The sequence below is a fragment of the Lolium perenne genome, chromosome 2, assembly GCF_019359855.2.
Source record: "Lolium perenne isolate Kyuss_39 chromosome 2, Kyuss_2.0, whole genome shotgun sequence".
Lineage (NCBI taxonomy): Eukaryota > Viridiplantae > Streptophyta > Magnoliopsida > Poales > Poaceae > Lolium > Lolium perenne.
Window position 1 is genome coordinate 205,817,073 of NC_067245.2, and position 14,518 is coordinate 205,831,590.

Below are 14,518 nucleotides of genomic sequence, written 5' to 3' on the forward strand. Positions count from 1 at the left end.
TGTTTCTGCAAAAGAATTAAATCGATAAGTAAATGTTCAAACACAAACCAAACCCTAACCCTAATCAAACACAAACCAAACCCTAACCCTAATCGGCGACACGTGTTTGCGAGAGGGAGAGGGTGTCGGCGACGCGTGTTTGCGAGAGAGAGAGAGGGTGTCGGCGACGCGTGTTTGCGAGAGAGAGAGCAGTGTCGGCGACGCGTGTTTGCGAGAGGGAGATGGTGTCGGCGACGCGTGTTTGCGAGAGAGAGAGAGAGAGAGGGTGTCGGCGTCGGTTGTTCGCGAGAAGGGAGAGAAGAGGGGAGTTGCGGCGTCGATGGTTTTCGCGAGAGGGCGAGAAAAGAGGGAGTTGCGGCGTCGGTGTCGGCGTCGGTACTATACTAACTATATACAAAGAGGGAGTTGCGGCGTCGGTGTCGGCGTCGGTACTAACTAAAAAATACTAACTAAATAGATACAACAAACTTAAACTAACTAACGAAAAAATACTTTAAAAAACTTAAACTAACTAAATACAAAATACTAACTAAATAGATACAACAAACTAAATAGATACAACAAACTTAAACTAACTAACTAAAAAATACTTTAAAAAACTTAAACTAACTAAATACAAAATACTTACAAAAAACTTAAACTAACTAACTAAAAAAATACTTACAAAAAACTTAAACTAACTAAATACAAAATACTTACAAAAAACTTAAACTAACTAACTAAAAAATACTTACAAAAAACTTAAACTAACTAACTAATAATTAACTCAAAAAAAAAAAAGGGCCGGGCGCCGCCGACGGCGGCGCGCGGGTTGGCACGGAGGTTCACCTGCGCGCTGCCAGCCGGGCGGAGGCGCGGCGGCGGGGGCGGCGCCGGGGTCGGCACGGCGGGCGGCGCCGGGGTCGGCACGGCGCGCGACAGGCGTCATCGGCGGCGGCACGCGCGCACAGAGAGCCGGCGCGGACGGGCGCGGTGGCTCGGACGGGCGCGGCGGGGCGGAGAGGGCGCCGGAGGAGCTCGAGGCGGCGACGGCGGCGACGGCGGGCGGCGGTGAAATCGGGCAGCCTGGCGGCGCAAATTTGCTAAGTGCTGGCCTCCGGGAGTCGCGGGTGGGGGCTCCGCCCGCGGCGGTAGGTATTTATACCTACCCCCCTTTTGTCGCGGGTGGGGGCTTGACCCGCGACAAAAGACCCCCCTTTTGTGGCGGGTCAAGCCCCCACCCGCGACAAAGGGGGGTCTTTATCGCGGGCCGTGGCTCGACCCGCGACAAAAGGGGGTGGGAGGGGGAGGCGGCCGATCCGCGTGAAGCGCATCCAACGGCTCCGGCCGTTTGAATCCAACGGCCTGGAGCCGTTGGACGCGGATCGTGCCTGCAGCAGCTTAAAACAGCCGTTTCTGTTTTTTTTCTGTTTTTTGTTTTTTTTTTTTTTAATAAAAACTATTATTTCAATAACTTTTAAATGGTAACTCAAAAAGAAAAGTGTTATATATGAAAATTGATCAGAAAAATCCAATGAACATGAATATGACATCCATAGAACTATTTGCATCTCGCATATATAAATGCTGACACGTGCCTCGCCCCGCCGACGCCGGCGTGCGACGTGTAGCCACCGCTGACACGTGGCTCACCCCGCCGACGCCGGCGTGCGACGTGTAGCCACCGCTGACACGTGCCTCGCCCCGCCGACGCCGGCGTGCGACGTGTAGCCACCGCTGACACGTGCCTCACCCCGCCGATGCCGGCGTGCGACGTGTAGCCACCGCTGACACGTGCCATGCCCCGTGTGCGCTATATAGAGCGACGAGTGCGGGCGCAACCACACGTCGCCACCACCTCCGCTCATTCATCTCCGGGATGCCTCCATGTCGTCGAGGGGCGTCCGGTTTCCGTGGCGTTCGAGTGCATCCGAGCGGTAGGTTCACCGCCGAGATACGCGCCGGTGGCTTCCGCCTCACCCTCGGCACGTACAACACGCCGGAAGAGGCGGCGCGCGCTTACGACGCGGCGGCGTGGCGCTTTCGGCGGCCAGGGCACGACATGAACTTCCCGGATGTTGAATCGCTAGAGGAGGCGGAGTTCCTCGCGCCACCGCCGTGCCTCGTCACCGACGAGGACCGTCACCGGCATCGCCAGGTGCAGCGCAGGATCGCCATCGCCGAGCGCGACGAGCAGTTGATGCGCCAGTGGAGGGCGCGGTCCCCCGACGCGTTCTTTGCTAACCTTAGGGCACAACGCAGGTCCAACAGGCGCCACCGTCGGGCCGTCGCCGCCTTCGAGCTCGAGAACTCGAATACAACTTGGACCGAAAACGACCCTCGGTGGGATGACCTTTGGACGGAGACAACCTCCGACGACGAGTAGAGACTAGACTAGTAATTTATCTATTTTATTGTAATTTCAATAAAGTCGTTGTCGGTTCTATTAGTTTAAATTTAGTTTATAAAGTCGTTGTCGGTTGTTTTTGTTCAATAAAGTGGTTGACACGAAATTTATTACGATTGAACTGAAATTAAAGTACAGAGCTCAACTGAAAAATAAGATACATGGCCAGATTCGAATGTTGGAGCCATTCAATCATAGTCGTGCCTAGTCCTATACACGTCGCCACTGTAGTCATCAAAGTCGCCGACGTCATCGTCGCTAGCATCGGGGTCGCGGTTGTCGAACCTCGGCGGATGACCACGCGTGGGCTGGGATTGAGGGTAGCGCAGGCGGGGGCCACGATAGGCCAGGACGCTCTGGAGAGTCCGGCCGCGCCACCACATCCGACGGCCGGCCTCGTTGAAGTTCGAAGGAGGCGGGCCGTCCTCCTCGTACCTGGCAACCGCCCTCTCACGCCGATTGATGAAGAAGCTGTCCCAAGTCGGGCTGTAGTCGGGATGCCACTGGGGATTCCTCCGCTGCTCAGGCGTGAGCTCGAAATAGTAGTGGTTCGTGATGGCCATCTCGCGTGGCACACTGATGTCTACGTTCCCCCTCCTTTCCTGTAGACAGTGTTGGGCCTCCAAGAGCAGAGGTTTGTAGAACAGCAGCAAGTTTTCCCTTAAGTGGATCACCCAAGGTTTATCGAACTCAGGGAGGAAGAGGTCAAAGATATCCCTCTCATGCAACCCTGCAACCACAAAGCAAGAAGTCTCTTGTGTCCCCAACACACCTAATAGGTGCACTAGTTCGGCGAAGAGATAGTGAAATACAGGTGGTATGAATATATATGAGCAAGAGTAACAAAGTGCGAGAAAAGTGCTTGGCGCGTAGTTGATGGTGGTGGTATTGCAGCAGTAGTAACGCAAGAAACAAGAAACAAGCAGTAGTAACTCAGCAGTATTTAGGAACAAGGCCTAGGGATTACACTTTCACTAGTGGACACTCTCAACATTGATCACATAACAGAATAGATAAATGCATACTCTACACTTTTGTTGGATGATGAACACATTGCGTAGGATTACACGAACCCTCAATGCCGGAGTTAACAAGCTCCACAATAATGCTCATGTTTAAGTAACCTTTAGTGTAAGATAGATCAACGCTACTAAACCAAGTACTAGCATAGCATGCACACTGTCACCTTCATGCATATGTAGGAGGAATAGATCACATCAATATTATCATAGCAATAATTAACTCCATAATCTACAAGAGATCATGATCATAGCACAAACCAAGTACTAACACGGTGCACACACTGTCACCATTACACACGTGCAGGAGGAATAGAACTACTTTAATAACACATCACTAGAGTAGCACATAGATAGTAGTGATACAAAACTCAGATGAATCTCAATCATGTAAAGCAGCTCATGAGATCATTGTATTGAGGTACATAGGAGAGAGATTAACCACATAGCTACCGGTACAGCCCCGAGCCTCGATGGAGAACTACTCCCTCCTCATGGGAGCAGCAGCGGTGATGAAGATGGCGGTGGAGATGGCAGCGGTGTCGATGGAGAAGCCTTCCGGGGGCACTTCCCCGCTCCGGCAGGGTGCCGGAACAGAGATCCTGTCCCCCAGATCTTGGCTTCGCGATGGCGGCGGCTCTGGAAGGTTTCTGTGGTTTTCGTCAATCGGTGTAGGGTTTTCTGATCCAGGGGCTTTTTATAGGCGGAGAGGCGGCGCAGGAAGGTCGAAGGGGGGCCCACACCCTAGGGGGGCGCGCCCCCCCCTAGGCCGCGCCGGGGTGTGGTGTGGTGGCCCTGCCACCCTTCTCTGGCGGTTCTCGTGTGTTCTGGATGCTTCCGGGTAAAATAGGAACTTGGGCGTTGATTTCGTCCGATTCCGAGAATATTTCGTTACTAGGATTTCTGAAACCAAAAACAGCAGAAACAAAGAATCGGCACTTCGGCATCTTGTTAATAGGTTAGTTCCAGAAAATGCACGAATATGACATAAAGTGTGTATAAAACATGTAGATAACATCAATAATGTGGCATGGAACATAAGAAATTATCGATACGTCGGAGACGTATCAGCATCCCCAAGCTTAGTTCTGCTCGTCCCGAGCAGGTAAAACGATAACACAGATAATTTCTGGAGTGACATGCCATCATAATCTTGATCATACTATTTGTAAAGCATATGTAGTGAATGCAGCGATCAAAACAATGTGTATGACATGAGTAAACAAGTGAATCATAAAGCAAAGACTTTTCATGAATAGTACTTCAAGACAAGCATCAATAAGTCTTGCATAAAAGTTAACTCATAAAGCAATAATTCAAAGTAAAGGCATTGAAGCAACACAAAAGAAGATTAAGTTTCAGCGGTGCTTTCAACTTATAACATGTATATCTCATGGATATTGTCAACATAGCGTAATATAATAAGTGCAATAAGCAAGTATGTAGGAATCAATGCATAGTTCACACAAGTGTTTGCTTCTTGAGGTGGAGAGAAATAGGTGAACTGACTCAACATTGAAAGTAAAAGAATAGTCCTCCATAGAGGAAAAGCATCGATTGCTATATTTGTGCTAGAGCTTTGATTTTGAAAACATGAAACAATTTTGTCAACGGTAGTAATAAAGCATATGCATCATGTAAATTATATCTTATAAGTTGCAAGCCTCATGCATAGTGTACCAATAGTGCCCGCACCTTGTCCTAATTAGCTTGGACTACCTGGATTATCACCGCAATACATATGCTTTAACCAAGTATCACAAAGGGGTACCTCTATGCCGCCTGTACAAAGGTCTAAGGAGAAAGCTCGCATTTGGATTTCTCGCTTTTGATTATTCTCAACTTAGACATCCATACCGGGACAACATAGACAACAGATAATGGACTCCTCTTTTAATGCTTTAAGCATTCAACAACAATTAATTCTTTTCTCATTAGAGATTTGAGGATGTATGTCCAAAACTGAAACTTCCACCATGGAACATGGCTTCGGTTAGCGGCCCAATGTTCTTCTCTCACAATATGCATGCTCAAACCATTCAACTCAGTGTAGATCGCCCTTACTTCAGACAAGACGAACATGCATAGCAACTCACATGAAATTCAACAATGAGTTGATGGCGTTCCCCAGTAAACATGGTTATCGCACAACAAGCAACTTAATAAGAGATAAAGTGCATAATTACATATTCAATACCACAATAGTTTTTAAGCTATTTGTCCCATGAGCTATATATTGCAAAGGTGAATGATGGAATTTTAAAGGTAGCACTCAAGCAATTTACTTTGGAATGGCGGAAAATACCATGTAGTATAGGTAGGTATGGTGGACACAAATGGCATAGTGGTTGGCTCAAGTATTTTGGATGCATGAGAAGTATTCCCTCTCGATACAAGGTTTAGGCTAGCAAGGCTTATTTGAAACAAACACAAGGATGAACCAGTGCAGCAAAACTCACATAAAAGACATATTGAAAACATTATAAGACTCTACACCGTCTTCCTTGTTGTTCAAACTCAATACTAGAAATTATCTAGACCTTAGAGAAACCAAATATGCAAACCAAATTTTAGCATGCTCTATGTATTTCTTCATTAATGGGTGCAAAGTATATGATGCAAGAGCTTAAACATGAGCACAACAATTGCCAAGTATCACATTATCCAAGACATTATAGCAAATTACTACATGTATCATTTTCCAATTCCAACCATATAACAATTTAACGAAGAAGAAAACTTCGCCATGAATACTAAAAGCTAAGAACACATGTGTTCATATGCAACAGCGGAGCGTGTCTCTCTCCCATAAAGTGAATGCTAGGATCCATTTTATTCAAACAAAACAAAAAACAAAAACAAACCGACGCTCCAAGAAAAAGCACATAAGATGTGATGGAATAAAAATATAGTTTCAGGGGAGGAACCTGATAATGTTGTCGATGAAGAAGGGGATGCCTTGGGCATCCCCAAGCTTAGACGCTTGAGTCTTCTTGATATATGCAGGGGTGAACCACCGGGGCATCCCCAAGCTTAGAGCTTTCACTCTTCTTGATCATAGTATATCATCCTCCTCTCTTGACCCTTGAAAACTTCCTCCACACCAAACTCGAAACAACTCATTAGAGGGTTAGTGCACAATAAAAATTAACATATTCAGAGGTGACACAATCATTCTTAACACTTCTGGACATTGCATAATGCTACTGGACATTAGTGGATCAAAGAAATTCATCCAACATAGCAAAAGAGGCAATGCGAAATAAAAGGCAGAATCTGTCAAAACAGAACAGTTCGTATTGACGAATTTTAAAATGGCACCAGACTTGCTCAAATGAAAATGCTCAAATTGAATGAAAGTTGCGTACATATCTGGGGATCATGCACGTAAATTGGCTTAATTTTCTGAGCTACCTACAGGGAGGTGGACCCAGATTCGTGACAGCAAAGAAATCTGGAACTGTGCAGTAATCCAAATCTAGTACTTACTTTTCTATCAACGGCTTAACTTGGCACAACAAAACACAAAACTAAGATAAGGAGAGGTTGCTACAGTAGTAAACAACTTCCAAGACACAAATATAAAACAAAGTACTGTAGCAAAATAACACATGGGTTATCTCCCAAGAAGTTCTTTTCTTTATAGCCATTAAGATGGGCTCAGCAGTTTTAATGATGCACTCGCAAGAAATAGTATTTGAAGCAAAAGAGGGCATCAAGAGGCAAATACAAAACACATTTAAGTCTAACATGCTTCCTATGCATGGGAATCTTGTAAATAAACAAGTTCATGAAGAGCAAAGTAATAAGCATAGGAAGATAAAACAAGTGTAGCATCAAAAATTTCAGCACATAGAGAGGTATTTTAGTAACATGAAAATTTCTACAACCATATTTTCCTCTCTCATAATAACTTTCAGTAGCAACATGAGCAAACTCAACAATATAACCATCACATAAAGCATTCTTATCATGAGTCTCATGCATAAAATTATTACTCTCCACATAAGCATAATCAATTTTATTAGTTGTAGTGGGAGCAAATTCAACAAAGTAGCTATCATTAATATTCTCATCAAGTGTAGGAGGCATAGTATAATCACAACAAAATTTACTCTCCATAGTAGGTGGCATCAAAAGACCACTATCATTATCATCATAAATAGGAGGCAAAGTATCATCAAAGAAAATTTTCTCCTCAATGCTTGGGGGACTAAAAATATCATGAAAACCAACTTCCCCAAGCTTAGAACTTTCTATATTATTGTCAACAATGGTGTTCAAAGCGTTCATACTAATATTACTACCAGCATGCAAAGAAGATTTCATAGGTTTTTTAATTTTCGCATCAAACAATCCATGTTTTAAATCAGGAAATAGAATAAGAAGCTCACTCTTGTACATTATGCCAACTAGTGTAAACAAGAAACAACAAGATGCAATTGCAGGATCTAAAGGAAATAGCTTCGAGCACACACACGACGGCAACAGAAAAATACTTTACCTGAGACCGTAGTATGAGAGCCTTTTACCTTTCCTCCCCGGCAACGGCGCCAGAAAAGTGCTTGATGTCTACGTTCCCCCTCCTTTCCTGTAGACAGTGTTGGGCCTCCAAGAGCAGAGGTTTGTAGAACAGCAGCAAGTTTTCCCTTAAGTGGATCACCCAAGGTTTATCGAACTCAGGGAGGAAGAGGTCAAAGATATCCCTCTCATGCAACCCTGCAACCACAAAGCAAGAAGTCTCTTGTGTCCCCAACACACCTAATAGGTGCACTAGTTCGGCGAAGAGATAGTGAAATACAGGTGGTATGAATATATATGAGCAAAGAGCAACAAGTGCAGAAAAGTGCTTGGCGCGTAGTTGATGGTGGTGGTATTGCAGCAGTAACGCAAAGAAACAAGAAACAAGCAGTAGTAACTCAGCAGTATTTAGGAACAAGGCCTAGGGATTACACTTTCACTAGTGGACACTCTCAACATTGATCACATAACAGAATAGATAAATGCATACTCTACACTTTTGTTGGATGATGAACACATTGCGTAGGATTACACGAACCCTCAATGCCGGAGTTAACAAGCTCCACAATAATGCTCATGTTTAAGTAACCTTTAGTGTAAGATAGATCAACGCTACTAAACCAAGTACTAGCATAGCATGCACACTGTCACCTTCATGCATATGTAGGAGGAATAGATCACATCAATATTATCATAGCAATAATTAACTCCATAATCTACAAGAGATCATGATCATAGCACAAACCAAGTACTAACACGGTGCACACACTGTCACCATTACACACGTGCAGGAGGAATAGAACTACTTTAATAACACATCACTAGAGTAGCACATAGATAGTAGTGATACAAAACTCAGATGAATCTCAATCATGTAAAGCAGCTCATGAGATCATTGTATTGAGGTACATAGGAGAGAGATTAACCACATAGCTACCGGTACAGCCCCGAGCCTCGATGGAGAACTACTCCCTCCTCATGGGAGCAGCAGCGGTGATGAAGATGGCGGTGGAGATGGCAGCGGTGTCGATGGAGAAGCCTTCCGGGGGCACTTCCCCGCTCCGGCAGGGTGCCGGAACAGAGATCCTGTCCCCCAGATCTTGGCTTCGCGATGGCGGCGGCTCTGGAAGGTTTCTGTGGTTTTCGTCAATCGGTGTAGGGTTTTCTGATCCAGGGGCTTTTTATAGGCGGAGAGGCGGCGCAGGAAGGTCGAAGGGGGGCCCACACCCTAGGGGGGCGCGCCCCCCCCCTAGGCCGCGCCGGGGTGTGGTGTGGTGGCCCTGCCACCCTTCTCTGGCGGTTCTCGTGTGTTCTGGATGCTTCCGGGTATAATAGGAACTTGGGCGTTGATTTCGTCTGATTCCGAGAATATTTCGTTACTAGGATTTCTGAAACCAAAAACAGCAGAAAACAGCAACTGGCACTTCGGCATCTTGTTAATAGGTTAGTTCCAGAAAATGCACGAATATGACATAAAGTGTGCATAAAACATGTAGATAACATCAATAATGTGGCATGGAACATAAGAAATTATCGATACGTCGGAGACGTATCACACACCTACAGGGATAGGAGGGACCGGTACGCCTCCGACGCTCAGCAACCAGCCGGTCGGGACGCGGTAGCCGGGCGGGCAGGGGTAGTTCGAGGCGCAAAGCGCCTCCGCCTCCCGGGGTGTTAGACATACGATGGAAGCCATGGGAGAGAGTGGTGAGGTTTGCAGATATGAGAGTCCAAGCCTACATATATATAGTGGAAAAATGGCGGGAATGCGGGAAGAAAATAGGCGGGAACGAAGTGGCGCGCGAAACTTTCATCCCGGGTGGAGGCTCAAACCGCGACAAAAGACTGGGGGAGGCTTATCTAGGAGGGCCTTTTGTCACGGTTGGTGGCTGCAACCGCGACTAAAGATGTCGGCAGGATAATAAGGATGTGTCGGTAACCTTTTGTCACGGTTGGTGGCTGCAACCGCGACTAAAGCTGTCGGCAGGATAAGGATGTGTCGGTAACCTTTTGTCACGGTTGGTGGCTGCAACCGCGACTAAAGGTGTCGGCAGGATAAGGACGCGTGGGTGGACGCACTGCTCGATGAGATAAAGCATGTAGCGCACGACGGCCTGTCGAAGGAATAAGACAAAGTAGAAGCGGTGCCGTGCCTATAAAAGGAGCATCGATACGCCTTGCCAAGCAGATCAACAAGCCAAGCACAGTTTAATCTTCATTATTACATAAATGTAGAGATTGTCTTGGGAACTATATATGAAGAATACATTATTACATCGCCATCTAGTGTTGTGATCTTCTACGCCGTAGCCATGGAGAATCTTCATCATTTAGCAAGATGCTTGGGTCAATTTTCACCGTGAAGGGCGGAATTTCTTTAAACTTATTATAATCTTCGACATGTCTGTCTTGTCATCCACTCCCACGATGTTTCTTTTCCCGAAAGAACTATGTGGCGCTTTGGCTCCTCGATTGATGTATTCTTTTGTTGATTTCTTTTTCTTGATTTGCTAGACATGTCCTTCACGTAGAAAACTTGAGCCACCTCGCTGGCTAGGACAAAAGGCTCGTCCGTGTACGCAAGATTGTTGGGATCCACCGTTATCATACCGTACTTATCGTCAATATGTATAGCGCTGAGCTTCACCCATTTGCACCGAAACAAAGGGACCTTAAAAGTGGGACCATAGTCAAGTTCCCATATCTCCTCTATGTATCCATAATATGTGGTGGTCTGCCCATTCTCGTCTGTTGCATCAAAGCGGACACCGCTGTTTTGGTTGGTGCTCTTTTATCTTGGTCGATCGTGTAAAATGTATTCCCATTTATCTCGTACCCTTGGAATGTACATATGTTTGAAGATGGTAACCTGGCCAACAAGTACAGCTGCTCCACCGCAGATGGGTCATTAATGAGATGTCTTTGCAACCACCGCCGAAGGTATTCATGTGTTGACGTGTAATCAAGGACTCGGGCTGGCCCGGGTTTATTTCTCGTAAAACATTCTTATGTTTCTCGATGTACGGAGCCACCAAGCTGGAATTGTATAGAACTCGTGTAGTGCGCTTGATTGAAAGAAATCTTGTCCCTCCACACCGTTGCTTTCCTTCCTAGTGTGCCTTTTCCAGTCAGCCTCCCCTCATACCGAGATTCAGGAACACCAATCGGCTTAAGGTCGTGAAGAAAGTCAACACAAAACTCAATGACCTCCTCAGTTCCGTAGCCCTTTGAGATACTTCCTTCCGGCCTAGCTCGGTTATGAACATATTTCTTTAAGACTCCCATGAACCTCTCGAAGGGGAACATATTGTGTAGAAATACGGGACCGAGAATTCTAATCTCTTCAACTAGGTGAACGAGGAGGTGCGTCATAATATTGAAGAAGGATGGTGGGAACAACAACTCGAAGCCGACAAGACATTGGACCACATCTTCCGTAATCCCGACAAAGTTTTCGGATCCATTACCTTCTCGAGAAATTGCGTTCAGAATGCACATATCTTCACAATGGCTAGTCGAACATTTTCTCGTAGAAGTCCCCTCAATGCAATCGGAAGCAATTGTGTCATAAGCACGTGACAGTCATGGGACTTCGTGTTCTGGAATTTTTTCTCCTTCATATTTACTATCCCCTTTATATTCGACGAGAAACCAGGACGGAACCTTGATACTGAATAGGGCTTCAAAAAGATCTCCTTCTCTTGTTTGGTAAGAGCGTATGGCAGGCCCTACAAACTGCCCTGGATGATTGCCGTTTCGTCCTTTATGAAGTTCCCGGTCCTCCCGTGCTTCTCGGTGTATCTTTTGTCTTTCCATACACGCCCGTAAAACCTAGAATATTCACACAAAGATTCTTGGTCAGGTGCATCACGTCGATTGCAGAGCGGACTTCCAGGACTTTCCAATATTCTAGCTCCCGTAAAATAGATTTCTTCTTCCACATGGGCGCGTGTCCGTCATCGTCTTTCGGAACAGGTCGACCGCCTGGACCCTTTCCAAAGATAACATTTAAATCCTTGACCATGTCAAATATATCAGCACCACTACGGGGGACAAGCTTCGGACGGCGGTCTGCCTCGCCATCGAAATGCTTGCCTTTTTTCCTTAAGGGATGCTTGCGCGGAAGGAAACGACGATTGAACGGGTACACAACTTTTCTGCTTTTTCCCAAATATTTACTTTCGATCTCATCTAAACAGTGTGTGCATGCATTGTATCCTTTGTTCGTCTGTCCGAAATGTTACCGAGAGCAGGCCAATCATTGATGGTTACGAATAGCAACGCTCGTAGGTCAAATTCTTGCTCCGTGTGCTCATCCCACACACGTACACCTGGTTTGGCCCACAACTCCAAAAGTTCATCGACTAATGGCCTTAGGTCCACATCAATGTCGTTGCCCGGTTGCTTTGGGCCTTGGATAAGCACCTGCATCATAATGAACTTCCGCTTCATGCACAACCAAGGAGGAAGGTTGTAGATACATAGAGTCACGGGCCAGGTCGTGGACTGCAGCTCTGCTCCCCAAAAGGATTCATGCCATCTGTACTTAGACCAAAGTATAAGTTCCTTGCCTCACCTGCAAAATCCGGAAACTCTCTCCCGATGTTTCTCCACCGCCGACCATCGCCGGGGTGCCTCAACATCGCGTCTTTCTTACGTTCTTCCATGTGCCATCGCAACAACTTGGCATGCTCTTTGTTTCTGAACAAACGTTTCAACCGTGGTATTATTGGAGCATACCACATCACCTTCGCAGAACCCTCTTCCCGGGTGGCTCGCCCTCAACATCACCAGGGTCATCTTTTCGATCTTATACCGCAATGCACCACATATCGGGCATTTATTCAAATTCTCGTACTTCTCACCGCGGTAGAGGATACGATCATTAATGCATGCATGTATCTTCTGCACATCTAATCCTAGAGGGCGGACAAGCTTCTTTGCTTCATATGTACCGACGGGCAATTCATTATTTCTTGGAAAACAGCCTTCTTTAATATTATCATCAATTTCTCAAATCCCGAGTCACTACACCGACCTCTGCCTTCCATTTCAAAGCAATTCCAATATGCTACCCAATTTTCTATGCCCATCTTCACAACCTGGGTACAACAATTTGTGGTGGTCCTCTAACATCTTGTCGAACCGCAACCTCTCCTTATCCGTGTCACGCCTCTTCTTGCATCGTAAATGGCCCGACGAAGATCATCATCAACAGGATCATCTGATGCCTATTCTTCACCTCCTTCTTCTTCATTGTCGTCCATTGCGGTATCAAAGCATTCAGAGAACATAGATCGATAATACTTCTCATCATTATCTTCTTCCTCATCGCCGTCTTCCATCATAACCCCTTCTTCTCCGTGCTTGGTCCAAACATTATAACTGGACATGAACCCAAACCGAAGCTGTGGCTCTTAATATCTCTTGAGCAAGAGTAATCCTTCTCGTTCTTACATTTTAGACATGGACAAGCACATAAAACCTTGCTTCGACTTGTTGGCCTCGGCCACAAGCAGAAAGAATTCACGCCTCTCTCGAAAGCGGAGCACATCGGTTACCGTACATCCATGGATGACTCATCTCGCATCATAAGCACAATTATATATGTATCAGATGCAATCACCTTGCTAAAATTAATATTGTACGGACTATGCATATATATATAGTCGAGAAAATAGTTGCTAACCTTTTTGGATCAAAAAGAGGAGAAATCTTATCAAATAAAACCAAGTGGCATCCCTCTCACAAGCATTCCATCAAACACCTCTTGTGCACATGTAGAAAAAATGAGCTAGCATACACCTCCACCTTCACCACCAAGGAAAAAATGAGGTGGGGGGGTGGCTGGCTGCTTCTATATATATATATAGGGGGGGACATTTTGTCGCGGGCCGTATTACGACCCGCGACAAAAAGGTGCCACGTCGCTCCTACCCCTTTTGTCGCGGGTCGTAATACGGCCCGCGACAAAAGGCCGCGACAAAAGCCTCCGCGCGCTCCACATGGTTTCGGGGCGACGTGGCCAGGCCATTTGTCGCGGGTGCAGGCGCGCCCGCGACAAAAGGCTCCCACGGAAGCCCTGTTTTCCACTAGTGCTGCACGTTGCTTGTGATCGCCCCATTCAAGGCACCGCACCGACCGAGCGCTGTTGCCAAAACCTTGCACACCACGCAGCATGACAGCAGCTATGGATGCGCATGCATGCAGATCTCGCCGGCAACCGCGCGCAAACAGCGTGACCAGCCTGCATCGGGCAATAGTGCTAGGTAGGAGCTGCCTTCCACGCTTAAGCAACAGCTCCGGTACGTACACTGCATCATATTGCGTACAAGAGTCTCTACAGCTTCAAACTGCTGGTCAGGTCCATGCATGCATGATGCATGCCCCCCAAGGCCCCAGGTCGATCGGATGCACAGCGGCTACTACTGCGTCTAGGCTCTAGCTCTCCATAGCTGGTGACCGGAACAAAGCTTACTCTGTAGTACGTGTGGGCAGCCGGGTTGGCATGTAACGCATGTTCATTCAATTGCCCTGCTGCGGCGCTCCCTTTCCGGGTACAGTTGAGAACCGACAACGAACGAGTCTC